Raw genomic sequence first — 24,719 nt, 5'->3', positions numbered from 1 at the left:
AAAGCAGACGCAGAGGGGGCTAGAAATTGATGGAACTGATAGGGCTCATTATTCTATCCATCTTCGTGTTTTTTAAGCCCTTTAAAATGGAGACATTAAATTGCTGTGCATATCTCCTTTAAGTCTAGCTATATTATTAGGGAGTAATTAGGTTAAAGAAAGAAAATGCAACTGTAAGATTTTGCATGTTTAGATCTATGCCTTTTTGTTTAGAACTTGTATGGTAAAACATGTTCCCGTTGCTGCAAAGATTTCATTCCATTCAGCATTTCTTTGTGACCCATTTGCTCACGAAGGCTGCTGCATCTGTTGTACTAAACAGCCAGTTCAACCACCGGAAGGGTAATCTGGATAATTCAAACTAAATTTTAAGGAGCCGCACATCTGCAGTAAATGTGGCCTATGTCCTTCATAGATTTTAGCTATTCTTTGTGGAGAAGAACATGTCTTAATCAGGGATAATTGCTTGCAAGGAACAGAAACCCACATAAACTTGCTGAAGCACAAAGGGGGTGATGCTTATTAAAAAGATACAGGAGTATCTTATGGAACCAAAGTCACAAGATAGCTAGATTGTGACATGGGACTTAAGATGCCAAGGCATTTGACTTGGAACTTGAAAGTCAGGACCTAAAGGTATTTTCTTCACCTCCTCTAGGCTCAGTAATATCTTTTTTCTTTTAATTCTGAAGGTCAGCTTTCTCTGCTTCAGCATCCCCTTCATAAGAAATGACAATCCAGCCCCAGCGCTTAATCACCTACCAGGTCCAGTGCCCAAAACAAACAAACTGGAGACTCTGTATCCCAATTCCAAATATCCAGAAGAAAGAATGTAATTAGCCCAACTTAAATCATGTGCCTACCTTTTGTCCAATCAACTTTGAATAGAGGACACTCATATGGACACTGACTTGCTCTGTCCTGTTTAGTAAGTGAGGCCAGTAGGCATTTGAACAAGGATTCATTACAACACATTGTTGTCATTCTTTGGAATTAAGTGGTGGTGAACTGGAAAACGAGTTAGCATTTAAACCTTCTTGGATCCACTTTTTATCCATCTCTGCATCTCAAATCCACCCTTGTCTCTACTGATAACCCTAGACACTTGATTTTACCATTTCTGCATCTGCCAAAATCATCACCAAAGAGTTGACAAGCTGATTGCGAGCATTTGTCAGGTTGTACAACTGATGCTAACTCTCTCGTGGAGAATTTCCTGGAAATTTTATTTTCATGCTTCAGGAAATTTCACAAGTGATGCCTGCAAATATCTCCAGACTTGCCCTCGAGTGGCAAGGTGCTCAGTTCTCAAAAATAGTATCAGGAAAGCCAATGTGCACCTTTTCGTTAGAACTCCCAAATAAATGCTATCCACTGTGAAGATGTATAAAAGGAAAATATAAAGTGAAACCCTTGTTAATTAACACATTATAATTTTGACTTCCAGGCTGGAAATGAGTACCTTCATTAAAATACAGCCATATCATTGTCAATTCCAACTGACATTTCAGGAAAGAAGTGATGATCCATCTAATGGCCAAATTCAGCCATGATAATCCCATGCTACTGTCATTTAGCCCAGATCAAGGCTCCTTTCCATGTTACTAAGAAGGAGAAAGTGCTTTATCTTCTTAATTTTTAAAAATTTAGTTTAACTGTTAATTTTCACAATCTATGTGAAAGCCTCCCTGTGGCATCTAGAGTTTTCCCTTGATATAGAAGAAAAGAAAATTCCATATTAAATAACTTTTTTTAACCTACTCAGTAAGAACTTCAAATTTTAGGAGCTGAAGATAGAGATGATTTCCAAATTGCATCTGTGCAGAAAATGCTGACTTTGGGTAATAGTCTAGGAATAACTATAACCATTTTTCCCCCTTCTTATGTTTTCCAAATGAGTCATAAAGGACCCTCTGCGTTCAAATAGTATGTCATGAAATGGAAAAGATAAAACACAGAAATTGGACATTGCTGTCTATTCTTGATGAATCCAGCTTAGTGTTATCTTGTGTGAGGCCAGAATAGCTGCTCTAAAATAGGAGTGAGTTGTAAGCCATGACAGCCATTTCCAGTGTGCTGTGCTATTTCTCTGTTTGTGTGTGGCACATCTCCCTGGGTGGAAGAAATGTTGCTTTGTCTTTGATAATGTCTGATCCAGTGGTTCTTAATCTTGTTTGCAAATTAGAATTACCCAGGAACTTTTTTTAAAAATACCAATGTATGGAGTCTACCAAGTAAACGTGAATCTTGGAGAACCAGGGTAGGGTATCAGTGTTTTTAGAGAGCTCTCAAGGGGATCTAGATGTGTCACCAGAGTTGAGAATGCCTGGATTAGACTTTATGAAGATAATCTGACCACTCCTTTTTGCCCTATGGACCAGTGTTCCTCAACTTTAATTCATTATCACCTCCTAATGAGCCTTTTGAGATTTTTTTCCCCTAGTTGCCCCTTCATTAAAATTTAATACCACACATATATTGTATACCTGTTGTGTACTGTATGTATATCTGTACTTTATACATTAAAAAGTAAGGCTCTTTTGCCCCCCAGAATGAATATTTGTCCTTTTGGGGTGATATTATTCCTATTAAGAATGGATGTGGTAGACTGAACCAATCTATTGATCTAGATGGGCTGGGTTGTGCTGCAGTGACAAACAACCCAAAATTTCAGTGGTTTAAAACAGCATAAGTTCACATCTTGCTTACCCAACATGTACATTCGAAATTAGCAAAAGAGTCCTGCTTGCCAGATTTCCAGAGTGCCTTCTATCTGGAGTTTTACTGGTTACTATGGCAGAGGAAAAAGGAAACATAAAGAAGGATGCCCTGGCTCTTAAAACTGATGCCAGGGGAACTTCCAAAACTTCCATTCAGATTTCAATGGCCAGAGCAAATCACAGGGTGACACCTAAGTTCAATAGGACAGGTAAGTGTGATCCTCCCACAAGAAGGGAAACTAGATATTGATGAATAATCCACCAAGTAGGCAGTCTTCTCAGACATTAAGAGAGAGAGCGAGAAAAGGAAGGAAAGAAAGAAAAGAGAGGAAGGAAGGAAGGGAGGAAGGAAGGAAGGAAACAAAAGGCACATATGCCCCTATTGATCACCAAGAGTATCTTTCCTGGCTACTGTGCTCCTGGATCCAGGGCAAGAGAGGACATGACATACTACTGGCAATGCTACTCAATTCTTGATTTTTATGCCTATCTTTTACTTGAATTAAGGTAAAATTAAGAGAATTCAGCAGGCATTCTTTACTAATTTTTTTTCATGGTTCTACTAACCCCGTACCAATAAGCATGGCATCCCACTTACATCATTAACAAGAATCCTTTTAGTGGACTCTCCAAATAGTCTCCTGGAGCACGTTAGGTTTTCCTTGTTGGCTTTTGATAGGTTTCATGTTTCCAGTTTGATGTTTGGGAGTATTTGCTAACTACATTATATACCCTGTACAAAACTTATTTTAACTTCAAACACAGAAAATGCAGGTCAACATCCTGTATCTTTTGTTTATCAATAAAATTTCTACCAGACTGTGAAAGATTTCCAAACCTGGTGAAGGAAGTGGTCAGGATTTCCCATTACAAACCATGATAATTGGACATATTGCCACGTGCTCTAATCTCGAATGAAGTCTGGATACGGTGTACAAAAAAAAAAAAAAAAAAAGTAACTTCATAGTTGAAGCCAGGCATCATTTAGCCAGGCTATATCATTTAGAAATAACAAGGGGGCCATAAAAGAAATAATGCTTGTGGAAAGCAAGAATTTCAAGTTGAATTGACATTATGACTCAAAATATTTAATATGATGCTTCTCTTGTTTCTTGTTGCAGTTAGACACATCGGCTCTCATTGGTTAACAAAAGTCACACCAGCTCCTTGGTTACTTCAAAGTCAGAGCTTACCAAAAGACTTTTTGAACTATAAGATTGTCTATAACTTGGAAGATTTTAGAAAGCCTCTGATTAGGAAAAGTAAAAAATGGGTTATTGGTCCTTGCTCTATGTTCTATGTTGCATAATAAACCTTTTAATGCTGAAGGAATCCCAAACAGATCACTATACATCCATAGTTATTAGAGCTTTATCTTGCAGATTCCTATAATGTGCTTCCCACATACCTCTTTCTCTTTGATTTACCTTGATTCATCTTGAGGATAGAGGTTCTCTCTTAGTGATATGGGCTTCCCATAACCCTCTCCTGTCATAGTCCCTTCTTTACCTTTGCCCCTATCCCTGCTGCAACAATCTCAGACTTTAAGGAGATTAAAAGGTGTTTTTCTTCCTAAAATGTGATCATTTTATGACTGTCTTCAGTTCTGTTCCTTCCTGGGCAACAGAGAAGCGTATTCCTAAATATCATAGAGCAAGATCATTCTCTCAAGATCTCAAAGATATCACCAATGACAAACTTTTTACTCTAGTAGATATGTAATGACCCAAAAAGTCTAAAAATGATTTTCAAATATGTCTCTAGAATTTAACAATGAAAACTGGAGCCTCTGTGCTCTTTATCACCTGTACCTGGCTGGAATTCTACAAGGTTTGGGAAATCCAAACATGATCTCCCAAGCCTTTTACAGAAAGGTACTATCAAAAGATCCAAGCCTTTTTTTTAGTGGCTCAGAGACCCTTGGAGCCATGAGGGATACCATGAAAGCCTTTGACTGGGTCCTATAACTTTAGTTTGTAATAAAGGGAAAATTTTGTTCATGGCAGAGTCAGATGCACATTTTCACAAAACTGGACCCCCAGCCCTTCCAGTACTTCTGCAGAAGTAGGCAATTGATAGGTTTTCCAGGCAGCACCTTGCTCCGCGCTTCCATTGGCTGTCTCGTGGCTAATCTATTCCCACTATTTCTCCACATACAAACAGTTCAGTCTGGTGCAGTTCTTTGCTCACTTCTGGTTTTCTTCATGAATTAGGAATCTGGTGTTGACCTGTCATTTCAGTATCAGGGACTGACTGTCTCTGGGAGGACTTGAGTCTTTATAACCCTTCCTGGACAATGAAGGAAGTGTTGGCTGTGGGGAGATTGTTGAACAGTAAGCAATACTGCCGCCTTGTGGAAGACAATGATTTTACTTTTTTGTGGCAGAAATAATTTTTAGAAAGTAACCTTTGAAAGTGCAAATTGGAATGAGGTTGAAGATTTGCTTTTCATTTTGTATCTTTGTGCATTGTTTAAATTTTTATCATTTGCATAAATTAATCTTATTTTAAAATAAATTTAGTTCACTAAGACATAAATTAAACTTTAAAAAGTAAAAAATATTTAGGAGCGCCTGGGTGGCTCAGTTGGTTGAGAGTCCGACTGCGGCTCAGGGCATGATCTCGCGGTCTGTGAGTTCGAGCCCCGCGTCGGGCTATGTGCTGACAGCTTAGAGCCTGGAACCTGCTTTGGATTCTGTGTCTCCCTCTTTCTCTACCCCTCCCCCTGCTCATGTTCTGTCTGTCTGTCTCTCTCTGTCAGAAATAAATAAACATTAAAAAAATATAGAGAGCATTTTTAATATCCTATTGTTTAAGTCATTTAAAATTTGTCCCGCTCCACTTTTGTGTAAACTTAATCATTTGAACCTGTTTCCTCGTTAGTAAAATGTGGGAGTTGGATCTGATGACACTTAAATAATCATTATTTTTCTATTACCTTAAATTTTTCCCAGACTTCTTTTTACCAGATACAGCAATTAATGTGTAACTTACATAACAGAGAAATGGAAATTTTTAATATCGAAAACTAAACCAAGATAGTCATTCTAACCTGGTGGTGAAGCATCTGGGATGCTTTAAAAATTCTAATACCTGGGCTCCACCCCAGGCCAATCATATTAGAATCTCTGAGGGTGGAGTCTTTGCAGTTGGCATCTTTTAAAACCTTCTCAAATGATTCCAATAGGCAGCTAAGATTGAGAACTACTGCAAGATAAATTGTTGCCTGAGCTGAAAGACATCTCCTTTACAGAGTTTAAAATTCTACTACAACATAACTTGGATCAGTGGCTGTTTTCTTTTTAAATGTAAATATACTCATAAAGATTAAGTCAACCAAATCCTTTGATCCAAATTAGTTCAGTAAGGGTACTTTCTTCCTAACATCTAGCTAAAGTCAGGCTCATGAAGAGTTTAATTTTTTTTTTAATGTTTTTATTTATTTTTGGGACAGAGAGAGACAGAGCATGAACGGGGTAGGGGCAGAGAGAGAGGGAGACACAGAATCGGAAACAGGCTCCAGGCTCCGAGCCATCAGCCCAGAGCCTGACGCGGGGCTCGAACTCACGGACCGCGAGATCGTGACCTGGCTGAAGTCGGACGCTCAACCGACTGCGCCACCCAGGCGCCCCACATGAAGAGTTTAAATAGGGTTAGGGCGGAAAAATAAAAAATAAATAAGGTTAGGGGAAAAGATAACTCATTTTGGAATATATCATGAAAGACTTTGGGAGAGGTTAGGTCTGAATAGGCGATAGAAAGGGAAGCAACGAGCAATCAGAAATCATCAGGAGGACATCATGAATGTGAGTTATGGAAGAGAATGAAGCAGGGATTAGCAGAGGAATGGAAAGGAGCAGAGGACTGAACCAAAGACTAATTGCAACTACTAAAAATTTTCTCTAGATCATGGGCACCTGGGTGGCTCAGCTGGTTTAAACTTCTGACTTCTGCTCAGGTCATGATCTCAGAGCTTGTGAGTTTGAGCCCCACATAGGGCTCTGTGCTGACAGTTCAGAGCCTGGAGCCTGCTTGGGATTCTGTGTCTCCCTCTCTCTCTGCCCCAACCCCACTTGCGCTCTGTCTCTCTCTCTCAAAAATAAATAAACATTAAAAAAAAAGTGTTTTTAAATTTTCTCTAGATCAAAAAGCGCAAACTTCCAGTTGTAAGATGAATAAGTTTTGGGGATCCAGTGTAGAGCACGGTAATTGTAACCAATAATACTGTATTATATACCTGAATGTTCTAAGAGAGTAGATCCTAAATATTCTCAACACAAAACAGAAGTGGTAATTATGTGACATAATGGCACTGTTGGCTAAGGCTATGGGATAATAATCACTTCTCAATATGTAAACGTATCATTTTGTTGAGGGGGTTAAGATTTTTTTTTAAGTAATCTCTACACCCAGTGTGGGACTCGAACTCACAACCTTGAGATCAAGTCATGTGCATCACTGACTAAGCCAGCCAGGCATCTTGATATGTAAGTGTGTCAAATCAACATGTTGCACACCTTAAACTTACACGATATTATCTGTCAATCATATCACGATAAAGTGGAAAAAATTTGTCTAAAAATGTCCCTTAATCCAACCCATAATGTAATCATTATGAATAATATCAAATCTTTCAGGTTGAGTAGGAAAGACTAGATATGCAGAACATCTTAGCATGATTTTTAAATATTTCATTAATTAAATACTTTATGTACTTATTTGTTTTTTATATATTATTTTATTTAACCCTTACCACTTCATGAAGTTATATCCGTATCCATTTTACAGATAAGAACACTGGGTTCAAAGGAAATGGGATCAAATTTTTGTGTTTTTTGTGGGTTTTTTTTTTTTGCTTTATCATAATGAAAAGACAGTTAAAAGTGGATTATATTTTGGGGTGCCTGGGTGGCTCAGTCTGTTAAGCATCCAATTCTTGATTTCCTCTCAAGTCATGATCTTACAGTTCATGGGCTCGAGCCCTGCATCGGTGCACAGAGCCTATTTGGGATTCTCTCACTCTCTGCCCTTCCTCTGCTCATTCTCTCTCTCAAATAAATAAATAAACTTTTTTTTAAAAAAGGTGATTATATTTTAATGTATCTAGTATCTGAAAGGGTATAGATACACATATCTCCCAGATGTCCTGAACAAATTATGCCTTACATAACTGATTGCTACCCTCTGATATCTATTTCTCTGTTCTTTTCTTTTTAAAAAATATTTTGAATATTTTCTATATAATTATGTTCATTTCAAAGTGAAAATGTGACAAATAAATCATCCTTTACTCATCTTCTTCTTGAATCACACATATGCATACCCATAGACACTTCCCTTTTTGATGATAAATGGTTATCTTGAAATTTAAAAAAAATTATGAAGCATAAACAACGGTCTGACGCAAGGATACTAAATATCATACCTGGACTGATTTTCTAACCTCACAAAAGATTAAAAGCATAAGCTGTTGTTTTTTATGCTGTAAGCTAAGGGAGAGATTTTATTTGCATCTTTTGTAACATTAGCAACCAAAGCAGGAGCCAGCTAATGAGAAAGTATGAGCTTCCTTTTTTCGAAGTGGAAAGGAATGTCATTTCCACCAATACTTGACAAGTGACCTTTATAGGGAAGTGTCCTATAAAATGAGGCTGGCAGTAGTTTTAGCTACAGCATTTTCTCCCTGATACAGAATCTTCAGGAGTCTCCTGAGAAGGAATGGTTTTCTCTGGACTAACAGACCTGAGGAGGTCACCTAGAGAAAATGCCCAATTGTTAAAATGTTTTCCTGACACTCCCTTGTAGTGTCTTGTAGTTTACAGGATATTAATCAATTCACTTACTTCAGTTCAAGCAACATTTATTAACTATACTGGAAACACTTGTACTCAACCTCACAGGAGATGCCAAGATCTAAGGATCTAAGTCATTGTTTTCTCTTGCCTGGATTACTGCAAAAAAAAAAAAAAAAAAAAAAAAAAGATGTTCCCACATCTACTCTTGTGTTTCTTCTTTCTACGCCCAGCATAGGACCCAATGCAGGACTTAAACTCACAACCCTGAGATCAAGAGTCAGAGGCTTAGCCAACTGAGCCACCCAGGTGCCCCCACATAAATCACTCTGGATTTTAATATAAGGTAAAGAAAGTGTAGTAGTAACACGACATACTTTCACAACAGTGAGAGTAATAGGAAAATAAGGAAGGAAGCCATTAACTTCCAATGATGAGATGTGAAATAGCACTACCTCAGCTGGGCTGTGAAGGATGGGAAGAACTCTAACAGGAAGAATGAGGGAAAAGGATTCCACAAGGAGTAGTGGAAGCAAAGGTGTGGGAAAAGGAGACTACAGGTATTTCTGGGCAAAGGCAAGAAATGTGATTGAGGTAGAGAATGTCTGAAGGGTGTGCTGCAGGATAAAGGTGGAAAGGTAGGCTAGCATTATCCAACTGAATATCAGACTGAGAAGTTTGTATGTTATTCTACAGGCGGTAGGATCAGATCTGGCTTTAAAAAAGGAAATTTTGCATTGTATAGAATTAAATAAAAGGAGAGAAGAGGAAGAGAAATCCTTTAGGGACTGTTTAGAGGAGCAAATCAATATACAGGTAGCAGTCTCTCCACACTCTAAAATGTAATCCTTAAAGAAACTTCCATCCTGCTGCGCACAAGCATTTCCAGAGGAGTACGAACTATCCTATGGATACTGTGGTTGCTGATTCTAGAGAAGAAAAAATCCATCCACCTAAATTTATATTGAGTGGTGCAAGTTCCAAAGTTTGAATTTTTTTTAAGTTTTTTTCAGCTTTATTGAGGTATAATTGACAAATAAAATTGTAATATATTTAAAGGGTATATCATGATTATTTGATATACGTATACATTGTCCAAGAATTCCCCCATCAGGTTAATTAATCCATCACTCCCATATTTGTTTTTGCTTATTTACTTGTTTGTTTGTTTGTTTTTTTAGTGAGAACATCTAAGGTCTCCCTTAGCAAATTTCAACTATATAATACAATGTTATCAATTATAGTCACCACATTATACTTTAGATCCTCAGACTTTATTCATCTTATACTGAAAGTTTGTACCCTTTTCTCAATGTCTTCCTATTTCCCCCACCCTGTAGCCCCTGGCAACCACTTTATTACTCTCTGTTTTTATGAGCTTGGCTTTTTTAGATTCTACATCTGAGTGATACCATGCAATATTCGAAACAGATTTGTATCAGAGCTAAATAATGCTATCTCCAATAACAGTACTGTTATTAGAATAAACTATCCAATTATGCAAAGAAAAGAAGCTTATCTGGCTTTTGAGAATAAAAATAATAGTAAAAAGTCAAATTATTATTATTATTATTATTTTTAGAGAGAGAGAGAGAGAGCACAAGTGAGGGAGAGGGCAGAGGGAGAGAGAGACTCCTAAGCAGGTTCTAGGCTCAGCGCAAAGCCTGACATGGGGCTGGATCCCATGACCCTGGGACCATGACCTGAGCCAAAATCAGGAGTCCGACACTTAACTGACAGAGCCACCCAGGTGCCCCATAGGTGGTCAAATTATTAAAAACTCTTCCCCTATTTCGGGAAAACAAAAATTCATACACAGTTGGTATAACCACAATCTACCTAAAAAATCAGTTTAGCAATTAGTTTCCTATAAGCAAAAGACAATTGACAGTGTTTCCATTTTCTATAGCACAATGCCTTAATCACAGTCCTGCATCATGCATGAATCCATAACACAAGGTTCTTGTGACTTTGAAATTTCCTATATCTGTTCTGAGGGGTGTGGCATTTTTTTCTAACTTTCAGGTGCATCGTTTGATGTATGATAGGCATTTCTTTTACATATGTCTCAGTAACAAAATGTAACAGCTTCATATACTTGTGGATCCTGTATAAGGTATTTACAAGAAACTATGGAATTGTGGTAATTCCTCCAAGGATTAATATTTTCTCCATTTATATCAAATGATATTCTAATGTCTCTATGCTTTTCTGCAGACAGTATAGCTTTTATTCCAATTCTGAATGATAATATAGTCATGATTAACTTTAAACACAATTGAACAACACATGAATGTCAAATAATACATAGAATTAAAACATCAGTAATATGAATGGTATAACTGAAGTTATGCATACATATGCATAGGCATTGATGACGACGATAAGGTTGCTGTTTGGCTGAGAACAATATTACAACACTTGACCCTGATTTCAGAGACACATCCTGCTTAGGATTCTCTCTCTCTCCCTCTGCCCTTCTCCCTTGCTTGTGCTCTCTCTCTCTAAAGTTTCAGAGATATTAAAATGTGATGAAAAGGAACTGCATCACAGAGTCAATATGGTGAGTCCTGCCTCTCCAACTAGATTATGGGTCTTTGAAGGTTGGAACTTGCATCCAAGTAGGATGTTTCCTGTAAATAACATCAACTAGATTCAAACTGACCTAAATAGGAAAGTTTATTGGCTCACAAAACTGGAAAGGTAGAGTGATGCAGGAGAAACTTGCAGGGTTGGTTAATCCTGAAGAAAAAAAAAAACTGTGATCAAGAACTCAGATTTTTTCGGGGCGCCTGGGTGGCTCAGTCGGCTAAGTGTCCAACTTCGGCTCAGGTCATGATCTCGCAGTCCACGAGTTCAAGCCCCGCGTCGGGCTCTGGGCTGATGGCTCAGAGCCTGGAGCCTGCTTCCGATTCTGTGTCTCCCTCTCTCTCTGCCCCTCCCCCGTTCATGCTGTGTCTCTCTCTGTCTCAAAAATAAATAAACGTTAAAAAAAATTAAAAAAAAAAAAAAGAACTCAGATTTTTTTTCCACCTGTCTGCTCTGACTTCTAATGTAAGCCTCATTGTGAGGTTACCCTTCCCCCTGTCTCAGTGATCTTCAGATGGGTGTCAGTAGCTATTGAAGCTCCATTCTACCTATTAACATCCAGCTAGTTCCATGAACTTCCTTCTCTAGAAGCTTCCAACAAACTTTTCCTATGATTTGTCAGATGATTCACAACATGCCTCTTTTTAAACCAATTACATGATAAAGTATTGTGATTATCCTGATTGGTTCAGAATAATCAAGTCTCTAGAACCATGAAATTGGATCTGTTTCTCCTGAGCCATATATGAAAGGGTGAACTCTTGGTCAAAATCTGAGTTCTGTTAGTAAGGGGAAATGGGGTAACAATCTCTGTCAGCTCTAAAACCTTCTTGAATTCTTTTGCATCTCTACTAGTCTCTAGCACATGACAGACTGGTACTAATTTATTTAAGGCCAAGGACTGTCTCTTACCTGTCTTTTCTCTTTAATTTCTTGGACATAGTCAATGCTTAATAAATACTTGCTATTGTTTTAACTGTAGGCATTATTTTTTATAATAGCAATTGTGTTTTTTGACAAAATAAATCTTGAAATGACCTATAGTTTCCTTTTCTTTATTCAGAGGTCAGTCCTTGTACCAATAAAAAAAAAAAAAGATTTCCTTGAAAACTGTAGCCCAGTAACATTCTTGAGGTAAATTCTTGATGTTCTCAAGAATTTCATGGACACGGCAGCTTACCCAAGAAAGTAAACTGAAGGTATGTAATAAATAAAAAATTAAAAAAAAAAACAAGATGAATTAAACAAAGCTGTTTATCAAGAAATTTAGAAAAGATTCAGGGAAAGGAGGAGGTAACCCTATGTCTGTATCAAAAAAGTAGAGATTCTAGCTTTTTAGTTTCTTTTTTATTATGTTTCTCTTCCAATATGAATCATTTCTTGTTCTAAACCACTCTACTTCCCTTTCATTTGATTCCCCAACTCTGAAAACTGAAGAGAGACAAGATCTGTTTGACTAGCTAACTTTTCTCCTAGGTAGTCAGAGCTTTATGCCTTGGAGAATTTTTCCTGTTTCTTTTCATTTTAAGTGTCTTAGAGGCACCAGAGTGCAAGCTCCACTTAGACAGGGACTTTGTCTTCTTCCTGTTTCCCCAATTCCTAGTACAGTGTCTGGCCCAAAGAAAATTATTTTTAAAATAATGCAATAAATGAGTGAGAATAATGCCATTAGAAGAAACAATGAAAATATATAGTGAATTGTGGATTATGAACATTGTATTGTATTTTCCACCTAGAAAATTCTGTCAGAGCTTTAAATGAAAGGGGCTTGGAAAATGTGCAATTAAACATTTCATGGCTGGGGCGCCTGGGTGGCGCAGTCGGTTAAGCATCCGACTTCAGCCAGGTCACGATCTTGCGGTCCGTGAGTTCGAGCCCCGCGTCAGGCTCTGGGCTGATGGCTCAGAGCCTGGAGCCTGTTTCCGATTCTGTGTCTCCCTCTCTCTCTGCCCCTCCCCCATTCATGCTCTGTCTCTCTCTGTCCCAAAAATAAATAAACGTTGAAAAAAAAAATTTAAAAAAAACATTTCATGGTAATGGTTCCCCTATAGAAAATTCATATCTTCAAGGTGCACATTTGGAAAAACCCCAAATCTTGATTTTAATTAAAAAATGTATAATTCAGTTTTACATATAGTTTATAAGAAGAGCTTAGAATTAAATTACCAAAGTGTCATGTACAGAGGAGGCATTTCAGTGACTGATTATTGAATGTAATTACACTTTTTAATGAAATTATATTTTCTTGTATAAAAAATTACATTGTCCCATATAAATTACATTGTCTTATATATTTTGATTGTACAAATCATGTAGTAGGGGTTCAAGAGACAAGTAGATGATTTGTGAAAAAACACTAGCATGCTGAGCTGTTCCTATTCAGAGGCTTTTGGTTACTTAATATCTTCAACTATATGCAGATAATGCCTCAGAATCCCTGGAAGGATTACTTTGTGAGTGGCACCTTGCACTCAAGTGATTAATAGCAAATAGAGGGAATGGGTGTTGGAAGAGGACACTTGTTCCTTTCCTTCATTTCCAAGTAATTATTCAATAAAATTGAATCCCATTTTTAGTCTATTAGACACTGTGGAGGTGTAATCTCATACACTCTCCTACATCCACAGGAGGAAAACCTCTACTTCTGTGCTGCTTATGATGTATGCTTGAAGGAAACATTTGAAATAGAGTGACCAATTATTTTCAGTTGGAGAAGACTTTCCCAATTTTAAAACTTCTATGTCCCAGGAAATCCTTCAGTTTCAGGAAAACCAGGACAGTTGATCATCCTACTTTGAAAATTCCTTTAAAAAATAATAGGTGCGTCTGGGTGGCTCAGTGGGTTAAGTGTCCAACTCTTGATTTCAGCTCAGGTCATGATCTCATTATTGTGAGATCAAGCCCTGCATGGAGAATTGCGTGAGGAGCCTGCTTAAGACTCAGTCTCTGTCTCTGTCTGTTTGTCTCTCTCTCTAGGGGAGCCTGGGTGGTTCAGTAGTTTAAGCATCTGAAACTTGATTTTGGCTCAGGTCATGATCTTGTGGTTTGCGAGATGGAGCCCCCAGTAGGCCTCCAGACTGACAGCGTGGACACTGCTTGGGATTTTCTCTTTCTCTCTCCCTCTGCCTCTCTCTCTCTCTCTCTCTCCCTCAAAATAAATAAATAAACTTAAAAAAAATTTTTTTAAAGATTCTATTTCTCTCTCAAAATGAAAGAAAGAAAAAAGGAAGGAAAAATAATAGAAAACTTACTTGAATCTACCTAGATTTCATAATACACTTCTTTTCTCCTTCCTAGGTTACCCCAGTTGCTCTCCTGAAATCCTAAAATGTTTCTCCCTGTAATTCTGCTGACTTGTTTCCTTTCAGCTTGTTATGGACTTCCAAGCCGAGGTTTTGGGTATATTGCTTAATATCTGTTGTATTTGCTAACCACTAAATAAGCAGATAACCTTCATGAATTTTACTTGAGCTTTCAGAGAAAGTGATGTAGGTTCATTGAAAGACCTTCTTTTATTAACCCTGAGCCTTTGTAATGAGTGATCCCAGAATGAAAATAAAAACTAACAGAATTGTGCTTTACAGATTTGACTGTTGTGTACAACAGTCTTTGATGACATAAGGATACTTCCTTTTTGGGGTTCTCCCTTAGTTTTTTTTTCTTAAGTGATTTAATTTTGGGGTATCTGGCTGGCACAGTCAGTAGATCATGCAACTCTTGCTTTCAGGGTCATGAGTTCATGCCCCAAGTTGGGGCATAAAGCCTGATGTGGAGAAAAAAGGCAAAAGAAAAATTAAATTTCCCTACAACTTACAGACCATTGACAAGTCCTTGAGACAGGTAGAGTGACCTTCCTCCAGGAACTCAGCAGCCTCAATGTTAATACTTTGCTAAGGGCAAAGAGCAACCTTAGCTTAAAGTTAGCCTGACCTCTAGGATCCTGTAAGTCATCTTTAACATATGAAAATCCCTTTGACGGCTTCCTTTATCTCTACCCCCTCCTCCAAAACGTATGTTAGCAATCATCCTCCAAGCATATGGCCCACTGATATACATCTGAAGGGTGTATATGACTGAGAGCTTACTTGACAGTAGTAAATGACATTTTTGTAAAAACAGATAGCCCCCCAAGGTCCTGGAAACTTTGCTTCTAAATTTCTTAGAGACTTACGCTATCTCTATCCCCCTACCAACTTGAAAGTATATAATCAGCCACTCCTCAAAACTCCAGTGCAGCATTTTCTGCCCATGAGTCCTGTCCCCACGCTTTAATAAAACCACCTTTACTTTGCACCAAAGGCATCTCAGGAATTCCTTCTTGACCATTTGCCCTGAAGCCCCAACACTTCACATCAGAGCTTATGTAAAAAAAAAAAAAGGAAAAAGAAAGTGATTCAATTTAAAATTTCTTCTAGTCCAGTGTTTCCCAAGGTGGGGTGCACAGGAATATTAGGTGGTATGCAAGTATGAGAATCAGTGAGATGATTCATTTTCACAAACAACAAATAAAAGCTGTGCTGTCTAGTTAACAATAGGTTTACAACTTATTGGAAATATGTATGAACCCTACACACACACACACACACACACACACACACAATGGAGTCCCATACCCTTAAACACTTCACTTACTGGTTCTTCTTCTCCTCTCCATTTTGCAGGCTTATTTTTCATGGGCTTTGTAATGAGCATGTGCCAAAGAACTGAAGTCTTTGTGTCACCTCAAGGAATGTACATTTGTTCCACTAAGACTACTTTTTGCCTTATGTGAGCATAGGCAACTTCTGGGTAAGGGTCTAACCTCTGTAGTACTCAGCCAATGAGGAATCAGGGGGGACTTGCAAGCTAGGAGATAATCGCCTGCTATAACCACCTAGAATGTCCATCAGACACCCGCTCTTGCAAGAATGTCGATTAAAACCTCTTCACTGGGCTCCGAGTCTCTGAGTCTGTCCTTTGATTGAGTCAGTGGGCTTATTTCTCATAGCAAGGATGACATTAACTAACTTAAGCCAATGAGAAAATTGTTTTCTTTAAATTCTCTCTCTCTCTACATGAGAAAATGGCTGCACTTTTGTAAAGGCAAAGGGAAACAACAATGAAGCCATTTTTCCCACGCAATATTTGACAAATATTTTATTTTATTTTATTTTTCAAATTAAAAAAGAAACTTTTTTTGAGGGAGAGAGAGTGCGCAAGTGGGGGAGAGGGGCAGAGGGAGAGAAAGAGAGAATCCTAAGCAGGCTCCACTCTTAGTACATTGCTCGATATGGAGCTCATTCCCATGCCTGGGATCTTGACCTGAGCCAAAATGAAGAGTCAGAAGTTCAAATGACTCAGCCACCCAGGTGCCCCAGTAAGTATTTTAAAACTTTGACATTATTAGGGGTGAGCAATGACGTGCAGCTATGGGACATTTGTCTATGCATGATGGCAATGTAACTTGCACTTAAAAATAGGCATAGAGAATAACTTGTGCACCTCAATGGCTCAGCAATTCCTCTCTTAAGTAATTCAGCATTCTGGCACATATAAGCCAAGAATGTTCAAAACAGCATTGTTTATCATAGCAAAAATTGAGAAACAAAACTATGACTGATAGACTAGATTAACCATAATATATTTTACACCTGAATACTGTAAGACAGTAAAAAAATAAATGAACCACGGCTAAAACAAATTTAACATTGACAAATCTCAAGAACAAAATGGTAAGTGAAAGAAGGAGCTTACAGAAGGATATATTCTCTATAAATCAAAACCAGGGAAAACTAAACCTATCTCTTAAGGGAACATGTATCAGTGGGAAAAATAAAAAGAAAGTTGAGAATAATTAACACAATCAACTTGTTTTTAATAACACTGATTTTGAGAAGAAGAAAGTCTCTTTCGTGGGGAGCCTGGGTGGGGGCTCTAAATAAATAAATAGATAAATAAACAAATTAAAAAAAGAAGAAGAAAGTCTCATATTAATACTAATGTGTCTTAACAGCTCTCTAACAACTACTCATGTTCCTTACAAGAGTGAGTGAAGCCTTTAAGCTCAGAGTCCAAAAGTATCTGGCTGTATAGCCAAATTATGGAAAGGCCCTAAATGTCCTCACTTAATGAATGGATAAAGAAGATTTCATATACAATGGAATGCTACTAGGCAATGAGAAAGAATGAAATTATGCCATTGCCAGCAATGTGCATGGATCTGGAGGGTATTATGCTAAGTGAAATAAGTCAGTCAGCGAAAGACAGATATCACACATTTTTACACATATGTGGATCTTGAGAAACTTAACAGAAGACCATGGGGGAAGGGAAGGGGAAAAAATAGTTACAAACAGAGAGGGAGGGAGGCAAACCATGAAAGACTCTTAAATACAGAGAACAAACAGGGTTGATGGGGGGGTGAGAGAGAGGGAAAATGGGTGATGGGCACTGAGAAGGGATGAGCACTGGGTGTTGTATGTAAGCCAATTTGACAATAAATTATATTTTTTAAAAAGTAAACACACACACACACACATACACACACACACAAAACCCAAAAGTATCTGGCTGGAATTTGATAAAAAGGTTTGGTTTTTGTTGTGTTTATTGTCATGATTACATTCTACTTATGACAACAGGAACTGTTTTTTTATTTTGGAAAGTGATATAAAGACATTTTTCTTTTAGGTAAATATATGTAAATGAAAGTAATCAATTTAAAGCAAAAATATGTAGCCAAATCCATAAAGGTGAGATTAAGATTACTGAAGCATAAGAAGACTTGTCCAGGTAACCTTTCCCATACTTATGGAGGGATGGAAGAGGATGGCATCTGACATCCCCACCCCCACAAACCTCAGTTATTTCCCTAAGACAGCACTGAATAAAACCCTGTAGCACACTATGTCAGATCATAGTATCTCAGATTTCTAACAAGATTTAAAAGGAAATCACTTTAGAGTGTCTGTCATTTTCTCATGGCACAATCCCCTTCTTAGCATCCAACAACCCCCAACCAGCCCTGCAGTTGGACCCAACAGATTCCTCTAAATTCTACATTCTTGGCATGTCCATAAGCTGGACTCATTATGAGGGGCAGCAGCCATGAGGTCTCCATGGTATTAGTGTTGGAAGGATTGAAATGAACATCTTTGAATTTACTTGTTGAGCTGGCATTTAGAAATGGAAATTTCAAATGGTGTTTGATTTCTGTGATTTTTTATTCCTCTTTATGGAACATTTTAGGCATCACATTCAGATTTAAAAAGCTAAATATGGGAGAGACATTTCATTAATGGCAAACTTTGTTTTTATTAAAATAAGTGATATGATAACATTTTACCTACTAGTCAATGTAAAACAGACAACATAATCTGGCATTGAATGAAATTATTTGGAAACATCATAGATCTGATCTTGGATCAAAATTTGAGAAATATCTCTTTCCCCAAACACTAAATTCATCAGATTTACTTCCACAGTATCAATCAATTCAATGTTTTTGAGCTTCTACTTTGTACTCATCTCAGACAGTGAAGAACACACGGAGAATTATAACTCTTTTAATGGATTTATGATACAGCTAGGGTGTGACTATACTAACTAACCTACGTAAAACAATTGTACAGTAATAAATTGGAGTAAATATTTACATGGTAGGCAGGATAATAAAGATTTTATATGGGAGTTAAGTAAGTTTATAAGAGAATTATATGAAGAAGAAAGAAATAATTGAAGATTACAACAGTCCAGGAAAGTGTTATGAAGGGATTCTCTTTTCTTTTTAAAAGATGGGTAAATTTTGAGGTGAAAAAATGAAGATAAGGATGTTTCATGATTGATACCATGATTAAAGCCAGGTTTGATAAGACATCAAGAGTAGATATGAAGGAAAATGTTTAAGATTAGTGGTACCAGCTTGGGTGGAACATGGGGTTAATGAGGGATGTTGATGAGTGAAAATGCTGCGAGGAAAGTAAAACGACACCAACCTGTGAAAAACGTTGAAAATTGTTCGCAGAGCATTAGCTGATTCCATAAGCTGTTGAGAAACCATCCTCATAGCATTGCTATGAGGATTAAATAAGGTAATATTTGTGATTAGAAATGCTGTTTTAGGAATATCTATCAGTCATAGACAAGATAGATTAAAATGAAAGAATATTAGGGAGCCAGATAGAAAGTGATTTCAATATTCTAGACTTGAGTCATTAAGGGTCTGTACTAGGGTAGTGTCATTGGGGAAAGAATAGAGGCAAATCTGAAACATTTTAAAATAAGAATCTAAGGGAACTCTGGGGGTGCTCAGTCGGTTGAGCATTCAACTCTTGATTTCGGTTCAGGTCACGATCTCACGATTTGTGAGATGGAGCCTCTTGTCCGGCTGTGTGCTGACAGAGCAGAGCCTGCTTGGGATTCTCTGCCTCCCTTCCTCTTTGCCCCTCCCCTGCGTGTACATGCATGCTCTCTCTCTCACTCTCTCTCTCTCTCTCTCTCTCTCTCAAAATAAATAAATATTAAAAAATGTTAAAATAAAAATCTAGTAATTTGTATATATATTAATTTATATTTTGAGTCATTAACATTTTTGAGCAAGTGTTATGTGAGAGACATTGAGCCAGGAGCATACAGAATTGATAGACCTCAGTGAGATCTTTTTAAAAATGTTTATTCATTTTGAGAGAGAACGTGAGCAGGAGAGAGACACAGAGAGAGGGAGAGAGAGATGTGGGGCTCAATCTGAAGAATCATGAAACCATGACCTAAACTGAAATCAAGAGTCAGATGCTTAACCAACTGAGCCACCCACGTGCCCCCAGTGAGATCTTGTATATAAGAAATTCATGAGAAATGGCGAAGGTTTCTGTACTAGATTAGAAATAAAGGTGATGTCTTAACAGAGACAGAATAAAAGGAATTGAGAAGGGGAGCAGATTTTGTGGAGAAAGATAATCACTCTAATTTGGACACTTGAAATTTGAAGAGAACAGGATTGTGTATCACCATTTATTTGCCAAACACCAGGCTAGATGCTAAAGCTACAAGGAGGTGTAAGGCAAGATCCCTACCTTCAAAAGCTTACACTTAAACCAGGGATCTAAGAATTATTACAAAATGGTAAATGACAGTACACAGTGATATATGCTAACTTGTCATTTAGGTGGTATATATAGATAACAAATGCCACAGAAGTTCAGAAGAAGGAAGTAGCATTGTGGTTGGAGCAATCGGCAGAGGCTTTGTGGATAATGTAGTATTTGTGCAGAATATAGAAGATCAGGCAGTAACAACAATGGAATAACTACTATTTTAGTGTTTACCTTGTACTTGTATCATCTCATTCATGTATATTACCTAATTTAATCCTCACAACAATTCTATGATATAGATGAAGATGAGGAGATGAAGGCTGGGAGAGATGAAGTATGTTACACAAGGTCATATGATTGGTGAGAACTAGAACTGAAATACTAACTTGTTGTTTGACTCAACAGGCCATACTCTTAATCACTTCTTTACAAGAAGGAGAAAGCTGTAGGGCTTGAAAGTATGGAATGATTTCAAGGGATATGCCAATGGGGATGTACTGAGAGCAGATTTTAAAATTTGATAATGCATAATAATAATGCATAATAATAATGAGTTATGATGGTGCATAATAATAATGAGTTAATACTCACATAGTAGCTACTATGTAACAGGCACTCTTCTGTGCATACTACTCTATTCTGTGCATAATAATCCTCTAATAATCCAATGAAGTAAGTTTTATTATTTCCACTTTACAGATAAGGAAACTAGGTGACACTTCTAGTAAGTGGCAGAGCCAGGATTTGAACTCAGACATTGTGACACCAGAATCCATACTTTTAACCTGTGTACTATTAGGACTTTTGAATTAAGCACAAGTTAAGTCTTAGAATTTGGGTGGAATATATATATATATATATATATATATATGGAGTTTATAGATATAAAAGAATAGGAGGTCACAAAAAATGAGCAAGGAATTGAGTATAAAGCCAGGCCAAGGACACAATTTTAGGGGCACACACAATTGGAGACAAAAAAAAAGGGAGACATGCTGACAAAGCAAAGGAGTGATGGACCATCAAAAAGTTATAAAGAAACACATCCATCAGGCAGTGTGGTCAGCAGAATAAATGTTACTGAGAAGAGAATATGAACTAAATAAAATTGACTGAAAAAAAAAAAGAATGCTGGTTTATCTTACAGAAAGCAGTCAGGGGTAAAAGTCAAAGTTCAAGGAGTCACTAAGAGAACAAGAGAGGAGGGAGTAGGGGCCAGGAGTATGGACTACAGATGTGGGAAGATTGACAATGAAAGGAGAGAAAGGAGATGAGCTCACAGTGTCAACAAGGTCAGTTCTCTTACCTGCTCTTGGGGACCTGGCCATAGAAAGATACTCCACTCTTTACAACCATTAAGTTAGAAAAGAAGGCCCAGAGAAGTCCCTCCCTTAATAATAAGTCAAATGGAAATGATGCATTAGTAAGTGGACAAACAAGACCTCACTCTGAGTTCTTCAGGGCAGGTCTATTCTGTACTATTCGATTTAGCCCTTCTTTCTATATTGAGTTGTAGCTTATTTTTAGATATTGCTACACATAGGCTGAGCTTTTCCAGTTGGTTACCTCCAAGGTTCAGCCCAAATGCTCTGCCTTTTTGCAGTCTGAGTGAGAGCCCCACCCTATGTAACACCCACTGCATTCTACTATAACCATTAGTATTTTTTCTGGTTTCCTTACATAGACAATGAAATCTTGTGGGAATCAATTATAGGGTGTAGGAGACCAGTGGAGGGGTAATAAGGAGAGTCACAAACCAGTCTCATCTAGAAACTCAGCACAGACAGAGCAAACCATCCAATTCTTGAAAGTACCTGAGATCCTAAGTATAAGAGGTGAACTGTTACATTTATTTCACTGTTTTCTGCCTTAGTTTCCTTATCTGTGAAAAGAAATAAGAATGTTTGCTTTCACTTCACTCTGCGTATCACAATGACTAGTAGTTCCCTGTCTTATAGAAGTTTGCAACAAAGGGTAGTGGGATTAACAATCACAACGTACAAACAATTTCATTTGTTTGTGTTTATTTGATCCATTTTCTTTAATCCATGTGAGATGAGCGAAAAGAATTGTTCATCTTGAATCTGTCCACAGGCTTGAGCATTCAAATATACTAAATGGGTGATTCACCATAAAACTTTAGCTCTGTCCATTTGTAAACCCAGAGATGAAGTATGGTTTTCAGGTGTGGTCTTTGCTGATTTGCAAGTTTAAAGGCAGTTGGGTGACTGGCTCCACTTAGTGCTGAAATGCCATAGTGCAGCCTGCTTACTGTTCCACAATCATAAGAATCAAGGAAGGAGTGGACTAACTACAGGCCACTTTTCTGTTTAAGACAGGTGTGTGGCAATCCTATTCAGAGAAGTTGTAGTTCAAATCCTTCAGGATTGGTGCTGAAAATAATAAAATCCGGGAGCAAGAAATATGAGGCCAGAAATGGAGTCAAGAGAAAGAGGAGAGTCTCTGGCTACTATGGTAAATTAGGTTCCTGGTCTGTATTTTATGCTTTCTAGATAATGTTGCAAATCCTTTTAAAATCAGTTGTCCGAATGTCATTGCTAAGACTTCATGGAGGAAGGGAAAGGGGCCTAGAGTTAGGCTACAATCAGAAACAGGATGTTCTCAGTAGCATCACTGTATTACCCCAAATTTTGAGTTTACAATATATCAAAAATTTTCATAGCAGATTATGGGATTTTTAAGTTTTGTTTTATTTGTAATGCTTATGTATTTATTTTTAGAGAGAGAGAGAGAGAGAGGAGGGGAGGGGCACAGAGAGAGGGAGAGAGAGAATCCCAAGCAGACTCCATGCTGTCAGCACAGAGATGGACTTGTGGCTCAATCTCACGAACCGTGAGATCATGACCTGAGCTGAAATCAAGAGTCGGAAGCTCAACCAACTAAGCCACTCAGGCGCCCGCAGCAGCTTTTATGTGTAATGGGTGCTCCATTCATCTCACTGACTGATGAACACGGTGGGTGACCACTCTGGGCAAACAATCAGACTCTACAACTTGAATTACTTCCACATGACAGTTTATGTTGGTTTAGGAAACATACTGCATGGCTTTGGAAGAAAAATAATTTGATCCTGACATATTTATATTTTAACAGGGACAAAGCCTTTATTTTATATCTGAAAGACACAGGGGTCATGCTTATTACCAGGCAAATCCTTGGGTTTTCTGAATGAATAGAGTTATAGAAATGAGATTGCATCTGAGTAAATACATTAATCTGGTTCCAGGCTCAGTTTTTTGGCTAGTACAATTTCAATTGTTCATTGTTCCCCCTTGAATGGACCTCTCTGTGTAATCATAAAAACATTTTCTTAACAACCATTACTAAATAATTAAAAGGATAGGAGACAGTGCCCTTGTGCTATGATATAGAGATAACTCTATAACCTTTATGGACAAGGTACTTTTTCATCTTATGACACTTAACTCACCTAATATTTATGACTCCACAAGGTAAATATCATTAGCATTATCACTATCTTGCAGGTGAGTTAACTGAGACTCAGAAAGGTTGGGTAATTTTCCAAGACCATAAATAAAGGAAGGAGTAGGAAAGCAAGCCCTGTCCACCTCCATCTCACTGTTTTTCCCTTCTCACACCTTGACCTTTCAGTGTAATTTGGGATAATCATAATGTTTGGATGATAAGAAGAAGGAAAGAAAAAAAGTTAAAATGTCAACTGAGGAAGAATAAACATTTAATTAAAACATCATCTCTTAGATGAGAGTGTCTGTCAGGTTTATATAAAAATTACATGTATAATGCTAGAAAATAGAAAAGTGCCTCCCACCCCCAAAAATGGAAAAGAAGAGATAGGAACATGTCAAAAAGACACAGAAGCTAACCTGAAAGAGCTCCCAATGGCTAAAGCTGGAATAATTTGATCAACAAAATATATGATGATGATATGATATTACAAATCAAAAAATAAAATAAATACCCTGAGTCCACACTGGCATAAATAAATGGTTGAAAAAAAAATGGGCAATGGACAATTGTTCCTTATGGAAGAATTCCAATTAATTATGTAGAAAAAGTGAGGGAAAAGGAAATAGAAAATCACCATTAGAACCCACAGTAATAATTGCTAAGGGTAAGATTGATTGAATATTAAAATCATTGCATGAAGTAGTAAAATCTAAATAAAGTACAGAGTTTAGTTAACAGTAATGTGTTGATATTTGTTCAGCAGTTATGCAAATGCATATCTAAGATGTTAACAATAGGGGGAAATGGAGGAGGGGGGTATGGGAATGCTACATACTACCTTTGCAACCTTTCTGTCAACCTAAAACTATTCTAAAATAAAAATAATTTTAGTAATGCAAAATTAATGGGTGATGGTTTAAGGAAAAACAAGATATTGACATAGCCCTGAAATATTTTCCACAAAATATTTGTTAATTACAAAGAGAAAAAAATAGTAATCTGGCAGATATTATGTTAACAGATGTTCAAGGTCAATATCTCTAGTAATTAGACATAACAATATCACATAATCCTGACAAGACGTGCTGAGGGTACAT

General features: G+C 37.4%; 1 protein-coding gene across 1 annotated transcript in view; it reads left to right on the top strand.

The window, feature by feature from the left end:
• Positions 1–15,818, top strand: part of LOC125168846 (uncharacterized) — a 34,201-nt gene extending 18,383 nt beyond the window's left edge. The window contains exon 5 of the transcript XR_007153317.1: positions 15,763–15,818. The gene's annotated coding sequence lies outside the window, so the exon portion shown is untranslated. The remainder of the gene's footprint in view (positions 1–15,762) is intronic.
• Positions 15,819–24,719: the final 8,901 nt, after the last annotated feature.

The sequence above is a fragment of the Prionailurus viverrinus genome, chromosome B3 (genome assembly GCF_022837055.1).
Source record: "Prionailurus viverrinus isolate Anna chromosome B3, UM_Priviv_1.0, whole genome shotgun sequence".
Classification (NCBI taxonomy): domain Eukaryota; kingdom Metazoa; phylum Chordata; class Mammalia; order Carnivora; family Felidae; genus Prionailurus; species Prionailurus viverrinus.
This window is presented reverse-complemented; position numbering and strand designations above follow the sequence as displayed.